The 27,935-nt window shown below is 50.1% G+C and overlaps 2 non-coding genes and 2 pseudogenes across 2 annotated transcripts; all 4 read right to left on the bottom strand.

Annotated features, from left to right (window-relative positions):
• Positions 1–11,424: 11,424 nt before the first annotated feature.
• On the bottom strand, positions 11,425–14,574 carry LOC128279904 (28S ribosomal RNA; annotated as a pseudogene).
• Positions 14,575–14,790: 216 nt separating this feature from the next.
• LOC128280088 (5.8S ribosomal RNA) lies at positions 14,791–14,946 on the bottom strand. Its single transcript, XR_008270269.1, has one exon. It is a non-coding gene; the product is annotated as a 5.8S ribosomal RNA (ribosomal RNA).
• An 8,749-nt stretch (positions 14,947–23,695) lies between these two features.
• LOC128279907 (28S ribosomal RNA) lies at positions 23,696–27,010 on the bottom strand (annotated as a pseudogene).
• Positions 27,011–27,214: 204 nt separating this feature from the next.
• Positions 27,215–27,371, bottom strand: LOC128279799 (5.8S ribosomal RNA). The gene has a single exon (XR_008269994.1). It is a non-coding gene; the product is annotated as a 5.8S ribosomal RNA (ribosomal RNA).
• Positions 27,372–27,935: the final 564 nt, after the last annotated feature.

The following is a 27,935-nucleotide window of genomic DNA, read 5'->3' as shown; positions in this document are numbered from 1 at the left end:
GCTCTGACACGCGGGGGTGGTGACAGGCGACGATGCACCCGCAACACCTCTGATGTTGTATACAATGCGTTCACGGGTCGTTCTACTAGGCAGGTTTTTACAATGATCCTTCCGCAAGTTCACCTACGGAAACCTTGTTACGACTTCTCCTTCCTCTAAATGATAAGGTTCAGTGGACTTCTCACGATGTCGCGGGCAGCGAACCACCCATGTTGCCATGATCCGAACACTTCACCGGATCATTCAATTGGCAGGAGCGACGAGCGGTGTGTACAAAGGGTAGGGACGTAGTCAACGCGAGCTGATGACTTGCGCTTACTAGGAATTCCTCGTTGAAGACTAACAATTGCAATGATCTATCCCCATCACGATGAAATTTCAACGATTACCGGGCCTGCTCGGCCAAGGCTATAGACTCGTTGAATACATCGATTAATAAGCGCGCGTATCTGCCTAGAACATCTAAGGGCATCACGCACTGTTATTGCCTCAAACTTCCGTGGCCTAAAAGGCCGAGTCCCTCTAAAGCTAGCCACGAAGGATCACCTCCGTAGCTAGTTAGCGAGGATGAGGTCTCATTAGTTAACGGAATTAACTAGACAAATCGCTCCACCAACTAAGAACGACCATGCACCACCACCCATAGAATCAAGAAAGAGCTCACCATCAATCCTTACTATGTCCGGATCCGTAAGTTTCCGTGTTGAGTCAAATTAAGTGCGCAGCTCCACTCACAGTGGTGCCCTTCCGTCAATTCCTTTAAGTTTCAGCCTTGTGACCATACTCCCTAACCCAAAGACTTTGATTTCTCATAAGGTGATAGCGAAGTCCTAAAAGCAACATCCGCCAATCCACGGTCAGTATCGTTTATTGTTGAGACTAGGGCGGTGTCGATCGTCTTGAGCCCCCAACTTTCGTTCTTGATTAATGAAAACATCCTTGGCAAATGCTTTCGCGATTGTTAGTCTTTCATAAATCCAAGAATTTCACTTCGACTATGAAATCTGAATGCCCCGATTGTCCCTCGTTAATCATTACTCCGATCCCGAAGGCCAACACAATAGGATTGAAATCGTATGATGTTATCCCTTGCTAATGTATACAAGCGTGAGGCCTGTTTTGAGCACTCTAATTTCTTCAAAGTAACAAATACGGAGGAACGACCCGACCAATTAAGGCTAGGAGCGCATCATGCGGCGATGAGGGACAAGCGCATCGGTGCTCACCGTGAGGTGGACCGGCCGACCCATCAATAAGTCCAACTACGAGCTTTTTAACTGTAACAACTTAAATATACGCTATTGGAGCTGGAATTACTGTGGCTGCTGGTACCAGACTTGCCCTCCAATAGATCCTCGTTAAGGGATTTAGATTGTACTCATTCCAATTACCAGACTCATAAAGCCCGGTATTGTTATTTATTGTCACTACCTCCCCGTGTCAAGATTGGGTAATTTCTTGCCGCCGCCTTCCTTGGATGTGGTAGCCGTTTCTCGTGCTCCTTCTCTGGAATCGAACCCTAATTCTCCGTCACTCGTCACCACCATAGTAGGCCACTGTCCTACCATCAAAAGTTGATAGAGCAGAAATTTGAATGATGCATCACCGGCACAAAGGCCGTGCGATCCGTTGAGTTATCATGAATCATCAGAGCAACGGGCAAAACCCGCCCCAACCTTTTATCTAATAAATGCATCCTTTCCAGAAGTCGGGGTTTGTTACACGTATTAACTCTAGAATTACTACGGTTATCCGAGTAGCAAATACCATCAAAGAAACTATAACTGATTTAATGAGCCATTCGCAGTTTCACAGTCTGAATTTGTTTATACTTACACATGCATGGCTTAATCTTTGAAACAAGCATATGACTACTGGCAGGATTAACCAGGTAGCATTCCTCCGCGACGTCGACACTGCATGGCTCTCAACATGCCGCGTGAGCAACGAAGAGGCCATAACAGAGCACGAGCATCGTCCGTGTCAAGTGAAAAAATGAAGAGGCATCGAGAGACAATGGCCTAAACCCTACTCTCAAAAATATTTTCCGCATCCAAAAGTACGAACGAGCACCAGTGCACCGACGAGGCCACACCGATTTAAGGGGGCACACTCAGGACACAGGGCACGATTGTGGTCCACCACGCACCCCAAAGGGCACGAGATGGTGAAGGGACGGCAACACATCCATAATTTCATCTGGCTTAGGTACGCAACACAGGATCCCGATCACACTCCCTGGGTTCAATTAGAACAAGAGGAGTCAATGAAGAGGAGTGTGGCTTGACAGTTCGATGCGGGTAGCATGGAGCCTACCAATGCACACAACCAAAACACCACTCATATGCCCATTGCGTACTAGTAGTAGCACCCACGCACACCGGCCAACACAAACGCTTGGCACGAGAACTACAAGGGAAAAAATCCCATTGGGACATGGTCGAGCCAAGATCGAGCCTACAAACTCAACTTCGCCCCCAGGTGAGCCGTTCTTTGTCAAAGGGACTTGATGCTGGGGTCACGGGCAACTTCGAATCGAGCAAGGCCTTGGCAAGGCCAAGGCGCCGATGGGTCGCCGAGTTGGGAGGCACAAGGCGTCCTAACATGACGGGGGAGAATGGGTAAGCCAAGCTCGAGCCCATAGCAATGCATAAGCCACCCCAAGAGATTTTTGCCCGATATAGGGAACCGGTCTTGGAGTCGTTGGCTACATTTCTATGGGCACAGGCTTGACCGGCCGAAAATCATCACCCGGCCACTAGCGCCGTGATCGACCCACCACCGTTGGTGAGTCATTGCGGACTAGCCAACCTCGTGGGGTCATGGACACACCCACCTCGGGTTCGAGGGGGGCCACGTAGGGGGCAGCGGATCTCTACCCCTTAAAGAGCTAAAAAAACTTTGTCAATTTGCTACCAGGCAACATTCTTTTTTTTGAACATAAAAGACCACAAGGGTCAACTCATATTATTACATAACATCACCAATTACAGCTTTATGGATATCCGACAGATACTCCATATCAAAAAAATAGTTGTTACCTTCACTATACATTTTTTTACAAAGTAAATGGGCAACATTATTGCAAGACCGAACGGTCCAAATTAACTCGGCTGAAAGAAAGAAATTAAAATCTGCTATACAATCTTTAATACGGGTGCCTATATTTGTGACGTCATTGGCTATATTACTTAGCCTATTGACCATTCCAACATGGTCCGTCTCAAAAAGAACATGCCCATTTATTTTTAATTTACGCGCCACTTTAATACTTTCTTCAAAGGCCACACATTCAGCCTCTTCCACCGACAACCTTCCCTCTTTAAACCCTCCACCGCCTCCTAAAACAAAGCCCTCTTCATCTCTTATGATCGTCCCATACCCGATTCTATTTTCGCCCACTGTAGCATCAAAATTTATTTTAATGAAGCCCTTTGGATGTTTAACCCACCGTTTCTCCAGGCCAGTGTGTGAAATTAAAGGAGCATTCACTATGTTACAAATTAGAAATTCCTTATTCAGATTGCTTGCTCTTTCCCATATAACTTGAGCCTCCTCTTCTTTTCCCCTAAAAACGTAATTATTTCTATTATTCCAGCAGTTTCATAATATTGTCATTAAGTCAGCCATAGCCCTCTTGTCAAGGACACGTATCATGTCTTCCAACCAATCAATGCAATGGTCATATTTCTTTGTGATAAAGCTCCTAGACCATCCCCCTATCGAGAGAACTGCACTCGACGTTGGGCAGTCTTTTAAAGCATGTAACACCGTTTCTGTCTTGGCTCCACATCTCGGACATCGCTTGTCAAAACCCTGTCTGATGGAAGCTATTTTACTGTTAGTTGGGAGAATTTCGTGTCCCACACGCCAAGTAAAAACCCGTATCTTCGGTAAAATATCAAGCTTCCATAGTGCTTTCCAAAAAAACCTATGTGGGCCATATCCCATCTTTTTTAACAGCAGCCAAGAATAAGTAGACTTTGAGGTATAGCATCCATGCAGATTATGGAACCATTATGCTATCGTCATGGTCTATTCTCCCAATGGGGAGGTTGCAAATTTTATCCCCCTAATCCTGCCCGTACAACTTAAAGATTTTATCCCTATTCTAGCTTCTCTGATCCTTATTCCATAGGTCTGACGCTCTTCTATCATTCAGGTCAAGCAAATCCATATTAAGAGCTCCACCGTTTAATCCTTCCATCCCCCAGTTATCAGCCCTTATGTTTATCTTATTTCCATTTCCTACCTGCCACCCGAATCCATTTCTGAGGGTATTTGCTGCAGCTGCAATGCTAGTCCACGTAAAAGACGCTTTATCAACCTTCTTGGAGTTGAATATATTGCCATCAGAGAAATACTTAGACGACAACACTTTATAGCAAAGTGTGTCTTTGTTATTAATAAGGCTCGGACTTGCCTCCCAGTGAGCCAAGTTAAGCAGATCGATGTCCGTTATGCCAATTCCACCCATTCCTTTCGGGTGACACAATGTTTTCCACGAAAGCATCGTCCAAAATCTGCCTTTATCTTTGCCCGTCCACCATGTTCTGCTCAGCTTGGATTGTATGTCATCCAGCACACCTCTAGGAGCCTTAAAGATCGACAAAGCATATGTTGGTATGGACTGAAGAACTGCTTTTATGAAGACTTCCTTACCGCCAAATGAAATGAGCCTTTTAAATGCATTCGCTTAATCTGCATAATGACTTGTTAATTATCTCCTGAAAGCCACTCTTTTCTTTTTTCCTATAGGAAGTGGAAGGCCGAGATAGTTATCCGACTTCTCAACCACCTCCATGCCAAGAATTTCACGAAATTGTGTCTCATTCCACAGGAGTATTAGACTAAAAAGAACCATAGATTTTTCATAATTAATTTCTTGTCCTGAAACATTAGCAAAAACCTTCAAGATATGGCTAAGACAGGTAATATCACTTTGCTTATTTTTAACAAACAGAGAGAGCATCGTCGAAAAAAAATAAGTGGTTAACTCTAGGTCCTTTAATACTAGCCCTAATTCCTTGTAATGATTTTTTATTCTGAGCCTGAATCATCATCCTTGACAAGGCTTCCATACAGAAAAGAAACAGATAAGGGGATAAAGGATCCCCTTGACGGAGACCCCTCTCGGGAATAATAATGGCTGATAACAAATTATTACACTTAACAAAATATCTTACCTACCGAACGCAACACATAATTTTGTCTATCCACTGCTCAGCAAACCCCATTTTCTTCATTACCTTCTCAATAAAATCCCACTCCACTCGGTCATATGCTTTACTCATATCAATCTTGATTGCTATCCCTTTATTTGGACCATTTTTGGAGCTCGGAAGGTAATGTAGAAGTTCATGTGCGATTAAGAAATTATCATGTATCATCCTTCCTGGTACGAAAGCACTTTGATTCTACTGATACATCCTGGGAGGGCAACTTTAAGCCGATTAGCCAAGACCTTTGAAACAATCCTATAAATAAATCTACATAAACTAATGGGACGATAGTTAGTAATTTCACATGGATCACGAATTTTTGGAATTAATATAATCATTGTCTCATTAATATCAGTGATGTCATTTTTTCCCTTAAGAATGTCCAGACAGAATTGAACAGTTTCATTTCCAACAATCTCCCAATGATTTTTGAAAAAACTTCCCAATAGACCATCAACCCCCGGAGCTTTGTGAGGGTTCATTTGTTTAATAGCTTGGAGAACTTCATTTTCCGTGTAGTCCATCGTAAGCCACTCATTCATCTCTGTAGTAACACATTCCTGAATGTACTCCATATCATGGTTTTCAACGTTCTGACCATTTGACGAAAGAGTCTCCAAAAGTAATTTTTAGCCACATTGCTGATATCTATACTATCAGTTACCCACTTCCCATCCTCATTCTTAAGCTTCTCAATGGTATTTTTCTTTAATCGACCCGTAGCTCTAGCATGAAAATATCTCGTATTCCTATCCCCATCTCTTAACCATTGAGACCTTGACCTTTGAGCCCAGTATTTTTCTTCCCTGGCATAAAGTTGGCTAAGTTTGCTCCTCATCTCCCTTAAAATGATCGCACTATCGTCCCTTGTTTCAGAATCGATGGCCCGATCAATTTTATTTTCCAACTTCCGCATATCATTTTTCATTTTCCCATATCTATCCCTCTGCCACGGGCCCAGGACTCCCCGAATCTTCTCTAACTTGTTAACATAATTTGTAGCTTCTCGGTTCCACTCACTGCTAATAACACTTTTTGCCTTACTATCCGTAGCCCAACATTCTTCAAATCTGAAGCATAATCTTTGGTCTCTAGGGTACTCCTTAGGCTTACTGCCCCACATGTCCCATATGATTGCATCATGATCAGACTGTGTTTGCCGCACCATCTTAGAGGTCATAAAGGGATATTTCTCAATCATAGATACCGAGGTAACAAACCTATCTAACCTTTCTTTTATCATGTTCCCCCCGCTTCTGTTGTTGACCCAAGTAAACCACCCTCTAACAGGTTTAATATCCATAAGAGCTAAATTGTCTAGGACATCTTTAAATTCATCCATATATGCCCTCACCTTCCTTCTCCCTCTATCTTTTTCAGCTTCATTCAGGATAACATTAAAGCCCCCCCAACCACCCAATCCTCCCTCACCAAACCACCTACCTTTTCCAACATTTCCCAAGAATTGCTTCTTAAATTTGGATTCGCATGCCCGTAAAATCCAGTTACACGGATGTTATTATGATTTTTCAACCGAACCAGGGAATCAATGTGATGCTTAGAGAAACTTTGAATGGTAACATCTATTCCTTCCTCCCACATTAACGCAAGACCGCCGCTACGTCCTTCCGAGTTCACGGCTAAACCACTCTGCATCCTGCATCTATTTTGAACCCGACTGAACTTATTTGCACTCATCTTTGCTTCGCTCAGGAAAACAATATCAGGTTTATAAGCAGCCAGCAATTGCTTTAGTTCCCTGACAGTCACGGTATTCCCCAAACCTCGACAATTCTAACAAAAAAACTTCATGGCATAAAGAAACCCCAGACCAAGCCACAACCGAGTCAAGAACCGAGACAAGAGAAAAGGAGAATTAAGCACTCCACCGGACAGAAATCAAACCAGCCAACAGAGTCTGCAAAATAAAGACACCAAACAAAAGAAAGCGAAGCGCTGTACCAATCCAACACAAGATCGAAAAGAGAACCTCAAAACCCTACAGAGACACCTTTCGATAAACACCCACCCTCATGCTTCAAGGCAGAGAGAAACATGTAAGAAATCAAAACCCGAAGTAGGAAACCACAGTCAAGAGATACCCAAGAGATTAACAACAACTTACAAAAAATCTGAAGTAAACTAAGACAATCGAGTAACAATATAAAAAAAGAATATTGTAAACAAAATTCCTATTACAGCAAGATTAACCTTACAATGAGAATATCTTGAAACAAGTCAAAAGAGGACTCTACCATTAATGTTATCCATGCAAAAAGAACCCGAACCATTAATGGCGATCATGAAAAAGATTCAAAAAACCATGCACGATACGTACAAACCCCATGCACCCTTACGAAAGAAAAAGAACAATAAAAAAGACCACAAGAAAACGACAGAACCTCGGCAAGCCCAATAAATGATCTCGTCAAAACCGTACATGCAAGCCAATCAAACACAAACGAAAGGGTGTAAAACAAAACCCTTAATCCATGCAGAAACGACTAAAAAGAACGTAGAGAAGTCAACTTCACCGCCGCTTTTCTAGTCTACCGTGGGACCCGCCACAAAGCTATCAGCGACTTATCCCGAAACAACAAGCACAACACCCGAAAAAATGAAAATGCACCCAAAGAACACCAAGAACCGAAAGAAAAAAAAACAAAAAAGGACAAGAATCACCGTGAAGATCACTCGAAAGCACTGTAAGAACTTCTTATCCAAGCGTTTCTCAAACAGGGTCTGACTATGCTAGAAAGAGAGCGTGACGAACCCCGAGTGTATTGCCCGTACTCCTCAATAATCCTGCACCGCTAACCCCAAAAAGAAACACGGAACCCTTTCACAATCCCAGCAAAAATCTTACAAGCTTAAAAATCACGATAACTCGGCCAGTCAAAGTAGGGTCAGAGCATGCAACACCTATGAAAACAACCAATCACCCGCAGGCTGCAACCACCACTTCAAACCCCACCCCACCGCCAACCGGGGCACCCCAAAAACCCCTAAACTGCCACAAAATTCAAAAGAATAATAGGCAGACACACGCTATCAGGCAACATTCGTATGTCTAAAACGGGGACACTTTCTTTAGCCCGCACATCCGAGGCACCAGGGTACCCCTGCTACTCGAGGCACCCGCGCATCCAACGTCCTAGGTTGCTGATGGTGTCTAAGGCTCCCGCACATCCAAGCACCAAGGTACCAATGCTGCTCGAGGCTCCCGCACATCCAAGGCACCAAGATGCCGATGGTGCCCGAGGCTCCCGCACGACCAAGGTCCTAGGTTGCCGATGGTGTCCGAGGCTCCCGCACATCTAAGCACCAAGGTGCAAATGGTGCCCGAAGTTCTCGCACGATCAAGGCCTAGGTTGCCGATGGTGCCCGAGGCTCCCGCACGACCAAGGGCCTAGGTTGTCGATGGTGTCCGAAGCTCCCGCACATCCAAGCACCAAGGTGCCGATGGTGGCCGAGGCTCCCGCACGACCAAGGGTCTAGGTGCTGATGGTCCCGAGGCTCTCGCATGACCAAGGGCCTAGGTTACCGATGGTGCTCGAGGCTCCCGCACGACCAGGGGCCTAGGTTACCAATGGTGCCCCAGTCTCCCGCATGACCAAGGGCCTAGGTTTTCGATGGTGCCCGAGGCTCCCGCACGACCAAAGGCCTAGGTGCCGATGATGCCCAAGGCTCTCGCATGACCAAGGACCTAGGTTGCCGATAGTACCCGAGGCTCCCGCACGACCAGGGGCCTAGGTTGCAGATGGTGCCCGAAGCTCCTACACGACCAAGGGCCTAGGATGCCAATGGTGCCCGAGGCTCCTACACGACCAAGGGCCTAGGTGCCGATGGTGCCCGAGGCTCCCGCACGACCAAGGGCCTAGGTTACCGATGGTACCGAGGCTCTTGCACGACCAGGGGTCTAGGTTACCGATAGTGCCCGAGGCTCCCTCACGACCAAGGGGCTAGGTTGCTGATGGTGTCCGAGGCTCCCTCACGACCAAGGGCCTAGGTGCCGATGGTGGCCGAGGCTCCTGCACGACCAAGGGCCTAGGTTACCGATGGTGCCCGTGGCTCCCGCACGACCAGGGTCCTAGGTTGCCGATGGTGCCCGAGGCTCCCGTACGCCCAAGGGCCTAGGTTGCCGATGGTGCCCGAGGCTCCCGCACGACCAACGGCCAAGGTGCCGATGGTGCCCGAGGCTCCCGTACGACCAAGGGCCAAGGTGCTGATGGTGCCCGAGGCTCCCGCACGACCAAGGGCCTAGGTTACCGATGGTACTAAGGCTCTCGCACGACCAGGGGCCTAGGTTGCCGATGGTGCCCGAAGCTCCCGCACGACCAGGGGCCTAGGTTACTGATGGTGACCGAGGCTCCCGCACATCCAAGCACCAAGGTGTTGACAGTGCCGGAGGCTCCCGCACGACCAAGGGGCTAGGTGCCGATGGTGCTTGAGGCTCCCACACGACCGACGTCCTAGGTTGCTGATGGCGTCCAAGGTTCCAGCATGTCCAAGCAGCAATGTGCCGATGCTCCCGCACCATTGACGTCCTAGGTTACCAAGGGTACCTGATGCTTCAGCACGACCAAGGGCCCAAGGTGCCGTAGGCTCTTGTTACAAAAGGGGAGGGACCGGGATGATTCAAAAGGGGAGGGATCGGGAAGACTTGTAGCATCATTTTCAATATTCTGGGATGGCTCACCAGAGCACCGTCGGGATGGCTCGCCGAAACACCATCGGAATGGATCGCCAGAGCACCGTTGGGAACCTAATCGGTGATGGGGGCACCGATGTCTGGGCATGAATTGGGGGAGGGCAGTGCCCTGGACAACCCCTGTTCACCTCAATATCACCTCCTCCCTAAAAAACTAAAAAAACTTGGTCAATGTGCTACCAGGTGATATTCATGTGTCTGAAATAGGGACACTTTACGGTGCCGACGCTTCTGCACCAACGGGGGCCCAAAATTAGCTTTGGTGCTCGACCCTCCTGCACATCCGATGCACCAAGGTGCCGATGCTGCCCGATGCTCTAACACATCAAAGGGGCCGGTGGTGCCCGATGGCCCCGCACCACGGGATGGCACACGCTGCCGATAGTGTACGAGGCTATCGCACGACCCGGGGCCAAAGGTGCCGGAGGCTCTTGTTGCAAAAGGGGAGGGACAGGGACGATTCATTCATTGTTGGGTACCGGACATGCAACGATATTCGAATCCTACCTTTGGTACGATTCATTCATTATTGGGTACCGAACATGTAACGGTATCTAAATTCTACCTTTTGGGATTGGAGAGCGACTCATTGCTCCGTTTTGTATATCCTGAGATGGCTCACTGAATCATCGCCGAGATGGATCATCGGAGCACCGCCGGGAACCTAACTGGTGGTGGGGGGCACCGACGTCCGGGCATGCGATGGGCATGGGCAGTGCCCTGGATAACCCCTGGATGCTCAATATCACTTCCCCCATAAAGAGCTAAAAAAACTTGGTCAATGTGCTACCAGTCGACATTCATGTGTCTGAAACAGGGACAGGTTCCACATATCTGAAACAGGGACACTTTTTTCTGCCCAACGCTCCCACACATCCGAGGCACCAAGGTGCCGATGTTGCTCGATGACCAGCACCATGGGATGGCCTCCGTTGTGGATATTACCCGAGACTCCCGTACATGCCTGAAATGGGGGCAGTGTTTTTTTACGCCACTTACACTTAGTATTTTTAATTGAAAATTTTTTCTGTTGGCCCAAAAGAAATACAAGAAGCTGAATGAAATATGGCATGATAGCACGGCAAAAAATTGAACAAGTACCCGGGCCGCCAACAGTTGAGAGCTCGCACTCGCACCACCACGAGCCTCGTTGTGCCATGTTTTCCGAGGGGGCGGCACGGCAAAGTGTTTAACTTAGAAATTTTTTCTGTTGGCCCAAAATAAATACAAGAAGTATGGCATGGCATGGCATGGCATGGCACGGCATGGCACGGCATGGCACGGTACAGCAGAAAATTGAACAAGTGCCCGGACCGCCAACACTTGGGAGCTCGCACCCGTACCACCACGGCCCCCGTTGTGCCATGTTTCCCGAGGGGGCGGCACGACCAAGTGTTTAACTAACTACTTACACTAAGTCCCCCACTTGGGGACCCCAGGGTTGGGATGTGCCAAAGAACAAGGGTAGATCGGAAGGGAGATAGGGGAGGCACAAATCGAAGCGACAAAAGGCTGAATCTCAGTGGATTGTGGCAGCAAGGCCACTCTGCCACTTACAATACCCCGTCGCGTATTTAAGTCATCTGCAAAGGATTTTACCCGCCACTCGGTGGGAATTACGCTCCAAGGAGGCACCCGTGACTTATCCGCTGCGATCGCTGCACCTATGACAGGTGCCCTTGGGGGCCAAAGGCCCCTAATGAGGGTCGGCAATCGGGCGATGGGCGCATGCATCGCTTCTATCCCAGATTCTGACTTAGAGGCATTCACTCATAATCCAACGCACGGTAGCTTCGCGCCACTGGCTTTTCAACCAAACGCGATGACCAATTGTGCGAATCAACGGTTCCTCTCGTACTAGGTTGAATTACTATTACGATGCGGCCATCAGTAGGGTAAAACTAACCTGTCTCACGACGGTCTAAACCTAGCTCACGTTCCCTATTGGTGGGTGAAAAATCCAACACTTGGTGAATTATGCTTCACAATGATAGGAAGAGCCGACATCGAAGGATCAAAAAGCAAGGTCGCTATGAACGCTTGGCTGCCACAAGCCACGCTTTCACGGTTCAGATTCAGACTTGGAAATCGTAATCAAACTAGGTTTTACCCTTTTGTTCCACACGATTTACATTGCTCGTTGAGCTCATCTTAGGACACCGAGTTATCTTGTAATAGATGTGCTACCCACTAAACTCCCCACCGACAATGTCTTACGCTTTCGATTGGCGGTACAAGCCAACCTTTGGTCCAAAAAGAGGGTCGTGCCCGACCTCCAATTCATGGAATAAGTAAAATAACATTAAAAGTAGTGGTATTTCAATTTCGCCCGAGAGCTCCTACTTATCCTACACCTCTCAAGTCATTTTGCAAAGTCAGACTAGAGTCAAGCTCAACAGGGTCTTCTTTCCCCTCAACAGGGTCTTCTTTCCCCGCTGATTCTGCCAAGCCAGTTCCTTTGGCTATGGTTTCACTGGATAGTAGACAGGGACAGTGGGAATCTCGTTAAACCATTCATGCGCGTCACTAATTAGATGACGAGGAATTTGGCTAGCTTAAGGGAGTCATAGTTACTCCCACCGTTTACCCGCGCTTGGTTGAATTTCTTCACTTTGTTTTAATTAAACAGTCGGATTACCCTTGTCCGTACCAGTTCTGAGTTGACTATTCATCGCCCGGGGAAGGCCCCTGAAGGACCTGCCTTAGTCCGTCCCCTGCCAAAGACGCTGGCGACACTCTCTCACCGCTGAAAGCTCGAAAGAAGTAATGCGGTAGCCGACGAGTTTGGGACTAGGACCCCGTGCCCACCCTCGAGCCAATCCTTTTCCCGATTACTGGATCCATTTTTCCGACTTCCCTTGCCTATATTGTTCCATTGACCGAGGTCGTTCACCTTGGAGACTGATGCGGTTATGAGTACGACCGACACGGATAGCACTCGGTCTTCTAGATTTTCAAGGTCACGAGGCGCCGGACACCACGCGACGTCTGCGGTGCTCTTCCCATTGGACCCTACCTCCGGTGAGTCGTTTTAGGGTGGGCGGTAGTTAAATGTAAAAGATAACTCTTCCCGAGGCCCCCGCAGACGTCTCCGGACTCCCTAATGTTGCCGTCAGCCACCGCGTCCTAGTTCAGAAATTTTAACCCGATTCCCTTTCGAAGCTTGCGCTGAACACGCGATCGGACGGGCTTCCCCCATCTCTTAGGATCGACTAACCCATGTGCAAGTGCCGTTCACATGGAACCTATCCCCTCTTCGGCCTTCAAAGTTCTCATTGAATATTTACTACTACCACCAAGATCTGCACCGACAGCCGCTCCGCCCGGGCTCGTGCCCCGGGTTTTGCGATGACCGCCGTGCCCTCCTACTCATCGGGGCCTGGCTCTTACCCTGACGGCCAAGTATAGTCGCCCGCTTAAGCGCCATCCATTTTTTAGGCTAGTTGATTCGGCAGGTGAGTTGTTACACACTCCTTAATGGATTTCGACTTCCACGACCATCGTCTTGCTGTCTTAATCGACCAACACCCTTTGTGGGTTCTAGGTTAGCACGCATTGGGCACCATAACCCGACTTAGGTTCATCCCAAGATCGCCAGATTCGCTTACCAAGAATAGCCCACTTGGAGCTCTCGATTACGTGGCTGCTCAACGGGCGCCGCACCGTCCCTACCTATTTAAAGTTTGAGAATAGGTCGAGGCGCCATGCCCCCAATGCCTCTAATCATTGGCTTTACCCGATAGAACTCGCTAAGGGCTCCAGCTATCCCGAGGGAAACTTGGAGGAACCAAATACTAGACGATTCGATTAATCTTTCCCCCTATACCCAAGTCGACGAACAATTTGCACGTCAAGATCGCTGCGGGCCTCCACCAGAAGTTTCCTCTGGCCGCCCCTGCATAGTTCACCATCTTTTGGGTCCCGACAGCATGCTCTCACTCGAACCCGCTGACTCGCACACATGTCGAGACTCCTTGGTCCGTGTTTTAAGACAGTAGAATAGAGAGCCCGCAGCCGACGCCTCGAGCACGCAGTGCCAAGCACGCCGAGACGGCAGTGGCCTTTGGATCCCACGATAGAGGTGACGACGTCTCCACAGGCATATTAAAGGCCCGGGCTTGGGCCGCCGCCAAGACCCGCATTGGTCTACCCCCCGACCCGATCGAAAGATCGGCTCTCGCTGTTCCACATCCGACCGGGGCGCATCGCTAGCCCCTATATGCTTCCTTCCCGACAATTTCAAGCACTCTTTGACTCTCTTTTCAAAGTCCTTTTCACCTTTCCCTCGCGGTACTTATTCGCTATCGGTCTCTCGCCCATATTTAGCCTTGGACGAAATTTACTGCCCGATTAGGGCTGCATTCTCAAACAGCTCGACTCGTAGACAGCGCCTCGTGGTGCGATAGGGTCCAGGAACGACGGGGCTCTCACCCTCTCCGGCGCCCCTTTCTAGGGGACTTGGGCCCGATCCGCCGCTAAGGACGCTTCTCCATACTACAATTCAAACTCCGGTGACGCCCGATTCTCAAGCTAGGCTTTTCCCAGTTCACTCGCCGTTACTAAGGGAATCCTGGTAAGTTTCTTTTCCTCCACTTATTGATATGCTTAAACTCGCGGGTAATCCCGCCTGACCAGGCATCACGGTGCGATGCCGAAAGGGTTTAAGGGTCTCGATCGACGAACGCGCACGACTTCGAACGAGGTTGCTTACAGCATTACCACTGATTGTCGTGACAATTATGTCATCAAGGACTCGAATTTAGGCCAACCGCTGGCTGTGAGCGCACGGGAGGCCAATTTTCGCCCGTGGTCCAACCGAGTCCCGAGGGATTGGGGTTAGATGGGGGCGACGATGCGTGAAACCCGGGCAGATGTACCCTCAGCCTAATGGCTTGGGGCACAACTTGCGTTCAAAGACTCGATGGTTTACGGGATTCTGCAATTCACACCAAGTATCGCATTTCGCTACGTTCTTCATCGATGCGAGAGTCGAGATATCCATTGCCGAGAGTCGTTCTATATACTTTGCGACAAAAGAACAACATCACTGAAGCACTGACACCACGAACGGTGCGACGACAAGAGATGTGTCCCCTTTTTCATTTCGATTCCTTGGCGCGATTCGCACCGGGGGTTTGTTCATTTTGTATCGAAGAGGTTGATCCTGACATCTCACCCCACCCAGTGGGGAAAACGGATGCAAGACCGGCTGCTCCGACACGCGGGGGTGGCGACAGGCGACGATGCACCTGCACCACCTCCAATGTTCTATACAACGCGTTCACAGGTCATTCTGCTAGGCAGGTTTCGACAATGATCCTTCCGCAGGTTCACCTACGAAAACCTTGTTACGACTTCTCCTTCCTCTAAATGATAAGGTTCAGTGTACTTCTCGCGATATCGTAGGCAATGAACCCCCCACGTCACCGTGATCCGAACTGTTCACCAGACCATTCAATTGGTAGGAGCGATGGGCGGTGTGTACAAAGGGTAGGGACGTAGTCAACGCGAGCTAATGACTCGCGCTTACTAAGAATTCCTTGTTGAAGACCAACAATTGCAATGATCTATCCCCATCACGATGAAATTTCAAAGATTACTCGGGCCTATCAGCCAAGGCTATAGACTAGTTGAATACATCGATTAGAGCGCGTGCGTGCCCGTAACATCTAAGGGCATCACAGGACACATTATTGCCTCAAACTTCCGTGGCCTAAAAGGCCATAGTCCCTCTAAGAGCTAGCCACGAAGGATTACCTCCGTGTAGCTAGTTAGCGGTGAGGTCTCATTAGATTAACTAATTAATCGGACAAATCACTCTACCAACTAAGAACGGCCATGCACCACCACCCATAGAATCAAGAAAGAGCTCTCATCTGTCAATCCTTACTATGTCTAGACACGTAAGTTTCCCAGTGTGAGTCAAATTGAGCCGCAGCTCCACTCCTGGTGGTGCCCTTCTCTCAATTCCTTTAAGTTTCAACCTTGCGACCATACTCCCCGGAACCCAAAGACTTTGATTTCTCATAACGTCTTGCGCTGAGTCCTAAAAGCAACATCCATTGATCCACAGTCGGTCAGATCGTTTATGGTTGAGATTAGGGCGGTGTCGATTGGCTTCGAGACCCAAACCTTCGTTCTTGATTAATGAAAACATCCTTGTAAATGCTTTCGCGCTTGTTCGTCTTTCATAAATCCAAGAATTTCACCTTTAGTATAAAATACGAATGCCCCCGACCGTCCCATCGTTAATCATTACTCCGATCCGTAAGGCCAACACAATAGGATCGAAATCGTATGATGTTATCCCATGCTAATGTATACAAGTGTAGGCCTGCTTTGAGCACTCTAATTTCTTCAAAGTAAGAGCACCAGAGGAACGACCCGGCCAATTAAGGCCAAGAGCGCATCCCCGGCAGTAGGGACGACCAGATCGGTGCTCACCATGAGGCGGACCGGCCGACCCACCCTTAAGTCCAACTACGAGCTTTTAAGCGCAACAACTTAAATATACCCTATTGGAGCTGGAATTATGCATACGCTACACCGCACTTGCCCTCAATGGATCCTTGTTAAGGATTTAGATTGTACTCATTCCAATTACTGACTCATAGAGCCGGTATTGTTATTTATTGTCACTACCTCCCCGTGTCGATTGGGTAATTTCTTGCGCTACTTGCCTTCCTTGGATGTGGTAGCCGTTTCTTAGGCTCCCTCCTAATAGAACCCTAATTCTCCGTCACCCGTCACCACCATAGTAGGCCACTATCCTACCATCGAAAGTTGATAGGCGCGAAATTTGAGTGATGCGTCGTAGGCACAAAGTCCTTGCGATCCGTCGAGTTATCATGAATCATCGAACAGCGGCCAAAGCCCGATCGACCTTTTATCCAATAAATGTATCCCTTCGAATTCAGGGTTTGTTGCACGATTAGCTCTAGAATTACTACGGTTATCCTAGTAGCAAATACCATCAAACAAACTATAAGCGATTTAATGAGCCATTCGTAGTTTCACATCAATTTGTTCATACTTACACATGCATGGCTTAATCTTTGAGACAAGCATATGACTACTGGTAGGATCAACCGTAGCATTCCTCCATGACATCGACATTTGCATGGCTCTCAACATGCAGCGTGAGCAACGAAGAGGCCATAACGAACACGAGCATCGTCCGTGTCAAGAGACAAAATGCATAAGCATCGAGAGACAAGGGCCTAAACCCTACTCTCAAAAATATTTTCCGCATCCAAAAGCACGAACGAGCACCTGTGCACCAATGAGGCCACATTGATTTAAGGGGGCACACTCGGGACATAGGGCACGATTGTGGTCCACCACGCACCCCAAAGGGCACGAGATAGAGAAGGGACGGCAACACATCCATAATTCCATCTGGCTTAGGTACGCAACACAGGATCTCGATCGCACCCCCTGGGTTTAATTAGAACAAGGGGAGTCAATGAAGAGGAGTGTGGCTCGACAGTTCTATGCGGGTAGCATGGAGCCTGCCAATACACACAACCAAAACACCACTCATATGCCCATTGCGTACTAGTAGTAGCACCCACGCACACCAGCCAACAACCTACCCAACCAATGTATTGGGAGAGGAGCAGAAGGAACAATGAAACGAGGGCACACCACAAACGCTTGGCACGAGAACTACGAGGGACAAAATCGCATTAGGACTTGGTCGAGCCAAGACCGAGCCTATAAATTCAACTTACGCCCCCCAATGAGCCGTTGCCGTCAAAGAGACTTGGTACTGGTGTCACGGGCAGCTTCGAATGCATGCAAGGCCTTGGCAAGGCTAAGGCACTGATGGGTCGCCGACTTGGGAGGCACAAGGAGTCCCTAACATGGCGGGGGAGAATGGTCAAGCCAAGCTCGAGCCCATAGTAATGCATAAGCCACCCCAAGAGATCTTTGCCCGATATAGGGAACCTGGTCTTGGAGTCGTTGGCTACATTTCTATGGGCACGGGTTTGACCGGCCAAAAAATCATCAAACCGGCCACTAGTGCCGGCGATCGATCCACCACCGTTAGTGAGTCATTGCGGGACTATCTTAACCCCGTGGGGGCTGCGGACGAACCCCACCTTGGGTTCAAGGGGGGCCACGTCGGGGGGGCAGCGGATCTCTACCCCTTAAAGAGCTAAAAAAACTTTATCAATTTGCTACCAAGCAAAATTCGTATGTCTGAAACAGGGACACTTTTCGTTAGCCCACATATTCGAGGCACAAGGGTGCCCCTGCTGCTCGAGGCACCCACACATCCAACGTCCTAGGTTGCCGATGGTGTCCGAGGCTCCCGCACATCCAAGGCACCAAGGTACCAATGGTGCCCGAGGCTCCCGCACGACCAAGGTCCTAGGTTGCCGATGGTGTCTGAGGCTCCCGCACATCCAAGCACCAAGGTGCCGATGGTGCCTGAGGTTCTCGCACGACCAGGGGCCTAGGTTGCAGATGGTGTCTAAGGCTCCCGCACATCCATGCACCAATGTGCCGATGGTGGCCGAGGCTCTCGCACGACCAAGGGCCTAGGTGCCGATGGTCCCGATGCTCTCGCATGACCAAGGGCCTTGGTTGTCGATGGTGCCCGAGGCTCCCGCACGACTAGGGGCCTAGGTTACCGATGGTGCCCTAGGCTACCGCACGACCAAGGGCCTAGGTTGCCGATGGTGCTCGAGGCTCCCATACGACCAGAGGCCTAGGTTGCCGACGGTGCCCCAGGCTCCCGCACGACCAAGGGCCTAGGTTTCCGATGGTGCTCGAGGCTCCCGCACGACCAAAGGCCTAGGTGCCGATGGTGCCCGAGGCTCTCGCATGACCAAGGACCTAGGTTGCCGATGGTACTCGAGGCTCCCGCACGACCAGGGGCCTAAGTTACAGATGGTTCCCGAAGCTCCTGCACGACCAAGGGCCTAGGTTGCTGATGGTGCCCGAGGGTCCAGCACGACCAAGGGCCTAGGTGCCGATGGTGCCCGAGGCTCCCGCACGACCAGGGGCCTAGGTTGCTGATAGTGCCCGAGGCTCCCGTACGACCAAGGGCGTAAATTACCGACGGTGCCCGAGGCACCCGCACATCCAAGCACCAAGGTGCCGATGGTGCCCGAGGCTCCCGCACTACCAAGGGTCAAGGTGCTGATGGTGCCCGAGTCTCCTGCACGAACAAGGGCCTAGGTTACCGATGGTGACCGAGGCTCTCGCATGACCAGGGACCTATGTCGCCGATGGTGCCTGAGGCTCCCGCACGACCAAGGGCCTAGGTTACCGATGGTGACCGAGGCTCCCGCACATTCAAGTACCAAGGTGCCAATGGTGCCGAAGGCTCCCGCACGACCAAAGGGCTAGGTGTCGATGATGCCTGAGGCTCCCGTACGACCGACATCCTAGGTCACCGATGGCGTCCATGGCTCCAGCACGTCTAAGTAGGAATGTGTCGATGCTCCCGCACCGTCGACGTCCTAGGTTACCAAGGGTGCCTAATGCTCCGGCACGACCAAGGGCCCAAGGTGCCGGAGGCTCTTATTCCAAAAGGGAAGGGACCGGAATGATTCTAAAGGGGAGGGACTGGGACAATTTGTAGTATCATTTTCGATATTCTAGGATGGCTCGCTGAAGCACTGCCGGAATGGATCGCCAGAGCACCGCCGGGAACCTAACCGGAGATGGGAGGCACCGACGTCTGGGCATGAAATGGGCGTAGGCAGTGCCCTGGACAACCCCTGTTTGCCTCAATATCACTTCCCCCCTAAAGAGTTAAAAAAACTTGGTCAATCTGCTACCAGACGACATTCATGTGTCTGAAACAGGGACACTTTATGGTGCCGACGCTTCTGCACCAACGGGGGCCCAAAATTAGCTTTGGTGCTCGACCCTCCCGCACATCCGATGCATCAAGTTGCCGATACTGACCGATGCTCTGACACATCAAAGGGGCCGGTGGTGCCCGATGGCCCGCACCACGGGATGTCACACACTGTCGATAGTGTACGAGGCTACCGTACGACCGGGGACCAAAGATACCGGAGGCTCTTATTGTAAAAGGGAGGGACAGGGACGATTCATTCATTGTTCGGTACCGGACATGCAACGGTATTCAAATCCTACCTTTGGGATGATTCATTTATTATGGGGTACCGAACATGTAACGATATCCGAATTCTACCTTTTGGGATTAGGGAGGGACTCGTTGCACCGTTTTGTATATCCCGGGATGGCTCGCCGGATCATCGCCGGGATGGATCATCGGAGCACCGCAGGGAACCTAACCGGTGGTGGGGGGCACCGATGTCTGGGCATGCGATGGGCATGGGCAGTGCCCTGGATAACCCCTGGCTGCTCAATATCACTTCCCCTCTAAAGAGCTAAAAAAACTTGGTCAATGTGCTACCAGTCGACATTCATATGTTTGAAACAGGGACAGGTGTTCCAAATGTCTGAAACAGGGACACTTTTTTTAGCCCAACGCTCCCGCACATCTGAGGCACCAAGGTCCCGATGTTGCCCGATGACCCGCACCATGGGATGGCCTACGTTGCGGGTGTTGCCCGAGGCTCCCGTACATGCCTGAAATGGGGGCAGTTTTTTTTTATGCCACTTACACTTAGTATTTTTAATTGAAAATTTTTTCTATTAGCCCAAAAGAAATACAAGAAGCCGAATGAAATATGGCATGATGGCACGACAGAAAATTGAACAAGTACCCTGGCTGCCAATAGTTGGGAGCTCGCAGTCGCACCACCACGGCCCCCGTTGTGCCATGTTTCTCGAGTGGGTGGCACGACCAAGTGCTTAACTTAGAAATTTTTTCTGTTGGCCCAAAACAAATACAAGAAGTATGGCATGGCATGGCACGGCATGGCACGGCACGGCAGAAAATTGAACAAGTGCCCTGACCGCCAACACTTGGGAGCTCACACCAGCACCACCACGGCCCCCGTTGTGCCATGTTTCCCGAGGGGGCGGCATGGCCAAGTGTTTAGCTAACTCCTTACACTAAGTCCCCCACTTGGGGACCCCAAGGTCGGGACGTGCAAAAGAACAAGGGTGGATCGGAAGAGAGATAGGGGAGGGACGAATCGAAGCAACAAAGGGCTGAATCTCAGTAGATCGTGGTAGCAAGGCCACTCTACCACTTACAATACCCCATCGCATATTTAAGTCTTCTGCAAAAGAATTCTACCCGTCGCTCTGTGGGAATTATGCTCCAAGGAGGCGCCCGCGACTTGTCTGCCACGGTCGTTGCACCTACGACACGTACCCTTGGGGGCCAAAGGCCCTTACTAAGGGTCGAATCAGGCGACGGGCGCGTGCGTCGCTTCTAGCCCTGATTTTAACTTAGAGGCGTTCACCATAATCCAACAAGACGGTAGCTTTTGCATCGGCTTTTCAACCAAGCGCGATGACCAATTGGGCGAATCAACGGATCCTCTCGCATTAGGTTGAATTACTATTGCGACGTGGCTATCGGTAGGGTAAAACTAACCGCCTCACGATGGTCTAAACCGACTACGTTCATTATTTATGGGTGAACAATCCAACACTTGGTGAATTTCGCTTCACAATGATAGGAAGAGCCGACATCGAATGATCAAAAGCAAAGTCGCTATAAACGCTTGGCGCCAGGCCGCTTATCCTGTGGTAACTTTTCTAACACCTCTAGCTTCAAATTCAAGGTCTAAAGGATCGATAGGCCATGCTTTCACGGTTCAGATTCAGACTTTGAAATCGTAATCAAACAAGCTTTTACCCTTTTGTTCCACATGAGATTTACGCTCGTGGAGCTCATCTTAGGACACCGCGTTATCTTTTAACAAATGTGTCGCCCAAACCAAACTCCCACCGACAATGTCTTCACCGATCGGCCAATGGGTTTAATTTGGGTCCAAAAAGAGGGCAGTGCCCCTCTAATTCACTAATAAGTAAAATAATGTTAAAAGTAGTGGTATTTCAATTTCGCCGAGAGCTCCCACTTATCCTACACCTCTCAAGTCATTTCTCAAAGTCGACTAGAGTCAAGCTCAACAGGTCTTCTTTCCTCACGATTCTCGCCAAGCCCGGGTCCTTGGCGTGGTTTCACGAATAGTAGACGGCGATAGTGGGAATCTCGTTAATCTATTCATGCGCGTCACTAATTAGATGACGAGGCATTTGGCCATCTTAAGAGAGTCATAGTTACTCCCGCCGCTTTACTGCGCTTGGTTGAATTTCTTCACTTTGACATTCGTGAGCTTCGCGTAAATCACATTGCGTGAGCATCCACAAGGACCATCACAATGCTTTGTTTTAATTAAACGAAATGGATTCCCTTGTCCGCACCGGTTCTTAGTTGATCGTTTGTCGCCTGGAAGGCCCCAAGGAGCCGCCCCCACCGGCCCCCTCGGCGGTAGACGCCAGCGACTGCTTCTCGTCAGAAAGCGGCTCGATAAAGGCACTGTAGTGATAGGTTCGACACTAGGACCCCCGTGCCCAGCCCTCAAAGCCAATCCTTTTCCCGAGGTTACGGATCTATTTTGCCGACTTTGCCTGAGGCTCCCGCACAACCAAAGGCCTAGGTTGCCGATGGTACCGAGGCTATCACACGATTAGGGGCCTAGGTTGCCAATGGTGCCAGAGGCTCCCGCACGACCAAGGGCCTAGGTTGCCGATGGTGACCGAGGCTCCCGCACATCCAAGCACCAAGGTGCCAATGGTGCCGGAGGCTCCCGGATGACCAAGGGGCCGACACTTCTGCACCACTGGGGACCGAAAATTAGATTTAGTGCTCGACCCTCCCGCACATCCGATGCACCAAGGTACCGATGCTGCCCGATACTCAGACACATCAAAAAGGTCGGTAGTGCCCGGTCGCCCCGCACCACGGGATGGCACACACTGTCGATAGTGTACGAGGCTATCGTACGACCGGGGGCCAAAGATGCTGGAGGCTCTTGTTGTAAAAGGAGAGGGACAGGGACGATTCATTCATTGTTGGGTACCGGACATGCAACGGTATCCGAATCCTACCTTTGGGACGATTCATTCATTATTGGGAATTGAACATGTAACGGTATCCGAATTCTACCTTTTGGGATTGGGGAGGGACTCATTGCACTGTTTTGTATATCCCGGGATGGCTCGCCAGATCATCGCCGGGACGGATTGTCGGGGCACAGACGTCCGGCCATGCGATGGGCATGGGCAGTGCCCTGGATAACCCCTGGCTGCTCAATATCACTTCTCCCCTAAAGAGCTAAAAAAACTTGGTCAATGTGCTACCAGTCGACATTCATGTGTCTGAAACAAGGACAGATTCCAGATATCCGAAACAGGGACACTTTTTTTAGCCCAAAGCTTCTGCACATCCGAGGCATCGAGGTGTCGATGTTGCTCGATGACCCGCACCACGGGATGGCCTACGTTGCGGATGTTGCCCGAGGCTCCCGTACATGCCTGAAATAGGGGCAGTTTTTTTTACGCCACTTACACTTCGTATTTTTAATTGAAAATTTTTTCTGTTGGCCCAAAAGAAATACAAGAAGCTGAATGAAATATGGCATGATGGCACAGCAGAAAATTGAACAAGTGCCCGGGCCGCCAACAGTTGAGAGCTGGCACTCGCACCATCACGGCCCCCGTTGTACTATATTTCTCGAGGGGGCGGCACGGCCAAGTGTTTAACTTACTCTTTACACTAAGTCCCCAACTTAGGGACCCCAGGGTCGGGACGTGCAAAAGAACAATGGTGGATCGGAAGGGAGATGGGGGAGGGACGAATCGAAGCGACAAATGGCTGAATCTCAGTGGATCGTAGCAGCAAGGCCACTCTGCCACCTACAATACCCCGTCACGTATTTAAGTCATCTACAAAGGATTCTACCCCCCGCTCGATGGGAATTACGCTCTAAGGAGGCGCCATGACTTGTCCATCATGCGGTCGCCGCACCTGAACGCGTGCCTTTGGGGCCAAAGGCCCACCGAGGGTCGACAATTGGGCGACAGACGCCATGCGTCGCTTCTAGCCCAGATTCGACTTAGAGGCGCTCAACATAATCCAACAAGACAAGAGCTTCACGCGCCATCGGGTTTTCAACCAAGCGCGATGACCAATTGTGCGAATCAACGGTTTCTCTCAGATTAGGTTGAATTACTATTGCGACTCGGCCATCGAGGGTAAAACTAACCTGCTCTCACAACGGTCTAAACCCACTCATGCCGCCTATTAGTGGGTGAACAATCCAACACTTGGGGAATTTCGCTTCACAATGATAGGAAGAACCGACATCGAAAGATAAAAAGCAACGTCGCTATGAACGCTATCGCCACAAGACGCTTATCCTCGTGGAAACTTTTCCGACACCTCTAGCTTCAAATTTCAAGGCCTAAAGGATCGATAGGCCACGCTTTCACTGTTCAGATTCGATCGGAAATCGAATCAAACGAAGCTTTTACCCTTTTGTTCCACACGAGATTTCTTCTCGCTGAGCTCATCTTAGGACACCTCCGTTGTCTTTAATGATATGCCACCCCAAACCAAACTCTCCACCTAACAATGTCTTTCGCTCGATCGGCGGTCGGTCGACCTTGGTCCAAAAAGAGGGCCATGCCCCTTCCAATTCACTAATAAGTAAAATAATGTTAAAAGTAGTGGTATTTCTATTTCACCGAGAGCTCCCACTTATCCTACACCTCTCAAGTCATTTTACAAAGTCGGACTAGAGTCAAGCCCAACAGTTCTTTTTTTCCCTCACGATTCTACCAAGCCTGCCCCTTGGCCGTGGTTTCACTGGGTAGTAGGCGGGGACAGTGGGAATCTCTTTAATCCATTCATGCACATCACTAATTAGATGACGAGGCATTTGGCTACCTTAAGAGTGTCATAGTTACTCTCATTGCCACCAGCGCTTGGTTGAATTTCTTCACATTGACATTCAAAGCATCAAGCGTAAATCACATTGCGTGAGCATCCGCAGACCATCGTAATGCTTTGTTTTAATTAAACAATCTGATTCCCCTTGTCTGCATACAGCCTCGAGTCGACCGTTCATCGCCTGGGAAGGCCCCAAGGAGCTGCTCTAGTCCGTCCCCGACCGATATCACGGTGACCCGCCTCGTCATGGAAGTAGCTCGAGCAAAGTAATCGGCAAATGACGGGTTCGAGACGGGACCTCATGCCCACCTCTCGAGCCAATCCTTTTCCCGAGGTTACTGGACCAATTTTTCCGACTTCCCTTGCCTACATTGTTCCATTGACCGTAGGTCGCTCACCTTGGAGACTGATGATGTTAGGAGTACGACCGAGCGGACGGCACTCGTCCCTCCAGATTTTCAAGGGTCATTGAAGACCGCACCACGCCACGCAAAGGTTTTCCCATCACCGAACCCTACCTCCACCGAGCTGCTTCTAAGGTAGGAAGGCCGTTAAACGTAAAAGATAACTCTTCTCGAGGCCTCCGCCACGCCTCCCGACTCCCTAACATTTCCGTCACCGCCGCGTCTCGGCCTCGTGAATTTAACCCGATTCCTTTTGAAGCTCGTCTTGAACGCGCTTATCGACGAGCTTCCCCGCCTCTATGGATCGACTAACCCATGTGCAAGTGCCGTTCACATGGAACCTTTCCCATCTTTGGCCTTCAAAGTTCTCATTTGAATATTTTCTACTACCACCAAGATCTACACCGACGGGCTCTCCGCCTGCTAGCACCCCATGGTTTTACGGCCACCAAGCACCCTCCTACTCATCTGGCTCGGCTCTTTCCCCGACGGTAGTATAGGTCGCGGCTTAAGCGCCATCCAATTTAGGGGCTAGCTGATTCGGCAGTGAGTTGTTACACACCTTAGCGGATTTCACTTCCATGGCCACCGCCCCATTGCCTTAATCGATCAACACCCTTTGTGGGTTCTAGGTTAGCGCACAGCTTGTATCAGTAACACAGCTTCCGGCTCATCGTGCATCGCCAGCTCGCTACCAAAATGGCCCACTTGAGCTCTCGATTCTCGGGTCTTACCAACGGGCACCAAGACCGCCTTACTTATTTAAAGTTTGTGAATAGGTCAAGGCGTTGCCCCGATGCCACTAATCATTGGCTTTACCCGATAGAACTCGCTAAAGGCTCCAGCTATCCCGAGGAAACTTTGGAGGAACCACTACTAGACAGCTTCAATTAGTCTTTCGCCTCTATACCTAAGTCGATTTAACGATTTGCACGCCAAGATCGCCATGGCCTCCACCAGAAGTTTTCTAGTCATCCGCCAGCATAGTTCACCATCTTTCGGGTTCTGACAGGCATGCTCTCACTCGAACCCTTCTCAGAAGATCAAGGTCGGTCGGCGGTGCACCCGTGAGAGATCCTGCCAATCATCTTCCTTACGCCTTACGGGTTTTCTAGCCCGTTGACTCGCACACATGTCAGAATCCTTTGTCCGTGTTTCAAGACGGGCCGAATGGGGAGCCCACAGGCCGACGCCCAAAGCACTTATGCGCCGAAGCATGCCGAGACGGTGCGTGTTGGATCCTATGATCGAGGCGACGACGTATCCACAGGTGTATCAAAGGCCCGGGTTTGGGCCGCCGCCACGATTGGCGTCGGTCCACGCCCCGAGTCGATTGGCAGAACGGCTCTCGCCGTTCTCCATCCGACTTGGGCGCATCACCAGCCCCCATCCGCTTCCCTCCCGAGAATTTCAAGCACTCTTTGACTCTCTTTTCAAAGCCCTTTTCATCTTTCCCTCGCGGTACTTGTTCGCTATCGGTCTCTCGTCATTATTTAGCCTTGGACGAAATTTACCGCCCGATTAGGGCTGCATTCCCAAACAACTGGACTCGTAGATAGCGCCTCGTGGTGCGACAGGGTCCGAGCACGACGGGGCTCTCATCCTCTCCGGCGCCCCTATCTAGGGGACTTGGGCCCGGTCCACCGCTGAGGACACTTCTCCAGACTACAATTCAAATGCCGGTGGCGCCTGATTCTCAAGCTGGGCTTTATCCGGTTCACTCGCTGTTACTAGGGGAATCCTGGTAAGTTTATTTTCCTCTGCTTATTGATATGCTTAAACTCACGAGTTATCCCGCCGACTGGACAGGATGCGATACCGAAGGGTTTAAGGGTCTCGATCGACGAACGCGCACAACTCGAACGAGGTTGCTTACAAGATACCACCGATCATAGCGACAGCTTATGTCGCCGAGGACTCAATTTAGGCTAACCGCCGGCTTTGAGCGCACGGAGGCCAATTTCGTCATGGGTTCGACCGAGTCCCAAGGGATCGGGTTAGATGGGGCGACGATGTGTGACACCCAGCAGACGCGTGCCCTCGGCTTAATGGCTTGGGGCGCAACTTGCGCTCAAAGATTCGATGGTTCACGGATTCTACAATTCACACCAAGTATCGTGATTTCGCCACGCTCTTCATCGATGCGAGAGTCGAGATATCTGCTGTCGAGAGTCATTCTATATACTTTGCGACAAAAGAACAACATCATCAAGCAATCGACATCGCGAACGGTGCAAATGACAAGAGATGTGTCCTTTTTTCATTTCGATTCCTTGGCGCGATTCGCACGGGGTTTGTTCGTTTTGCATCAAGAGGTTGATCCTGACATCTCACCCCACCCAATAGGCAAAAGGGACGACAAGAATGGCCGCTCTGACAGCGGGGGTGGCGACAGGTGGCACTGCACCCACACCACCTCCGATGTTGTATACAACGATTCACGAGTCATTCTGCTAGGCGTGTTTCAACAATGATCCTTCCGCAGTTCACCTACGAAACCTTGTTACGACTTCTCCTTCCTCTAAATGATAAGGTTCGGTGGACTTCAAGATGTTGTTATGCGGTGAACCGCCACGCCGCCGCGATCCAAACACTTCACCGACCATTCCATCGGACGAAGCGACGGGCGGTGTGTACAAGGCGGGGACGAGTCAACGCGAAATGATGACTCGGGCTTACTAGGAATTCCTCGTTGAAGACCAACAATTGCAATGATCTATCCCCATCACGATGAAATT

This window comes from Gossypium arboreum, chromosome 8 (assembly GCF_025698485.1).
Source record: "Gossypium arboreum isolate Shixiya-1 chromosome 8, ASM2569848v2, whole genome shotgun sequence".
Lineage (NCBI taxonomy): Eukaryota > Viridiplantae > Streptophyta > Magnoliopsida > Malvales > Malvaceae > Gossypium > Gossypium arboreum.
The sequence above is the reverse complement of the archived record's forward strand: the minus strand, read 5'-3'. Positions and strand labels throughout refer to the sequence as shown.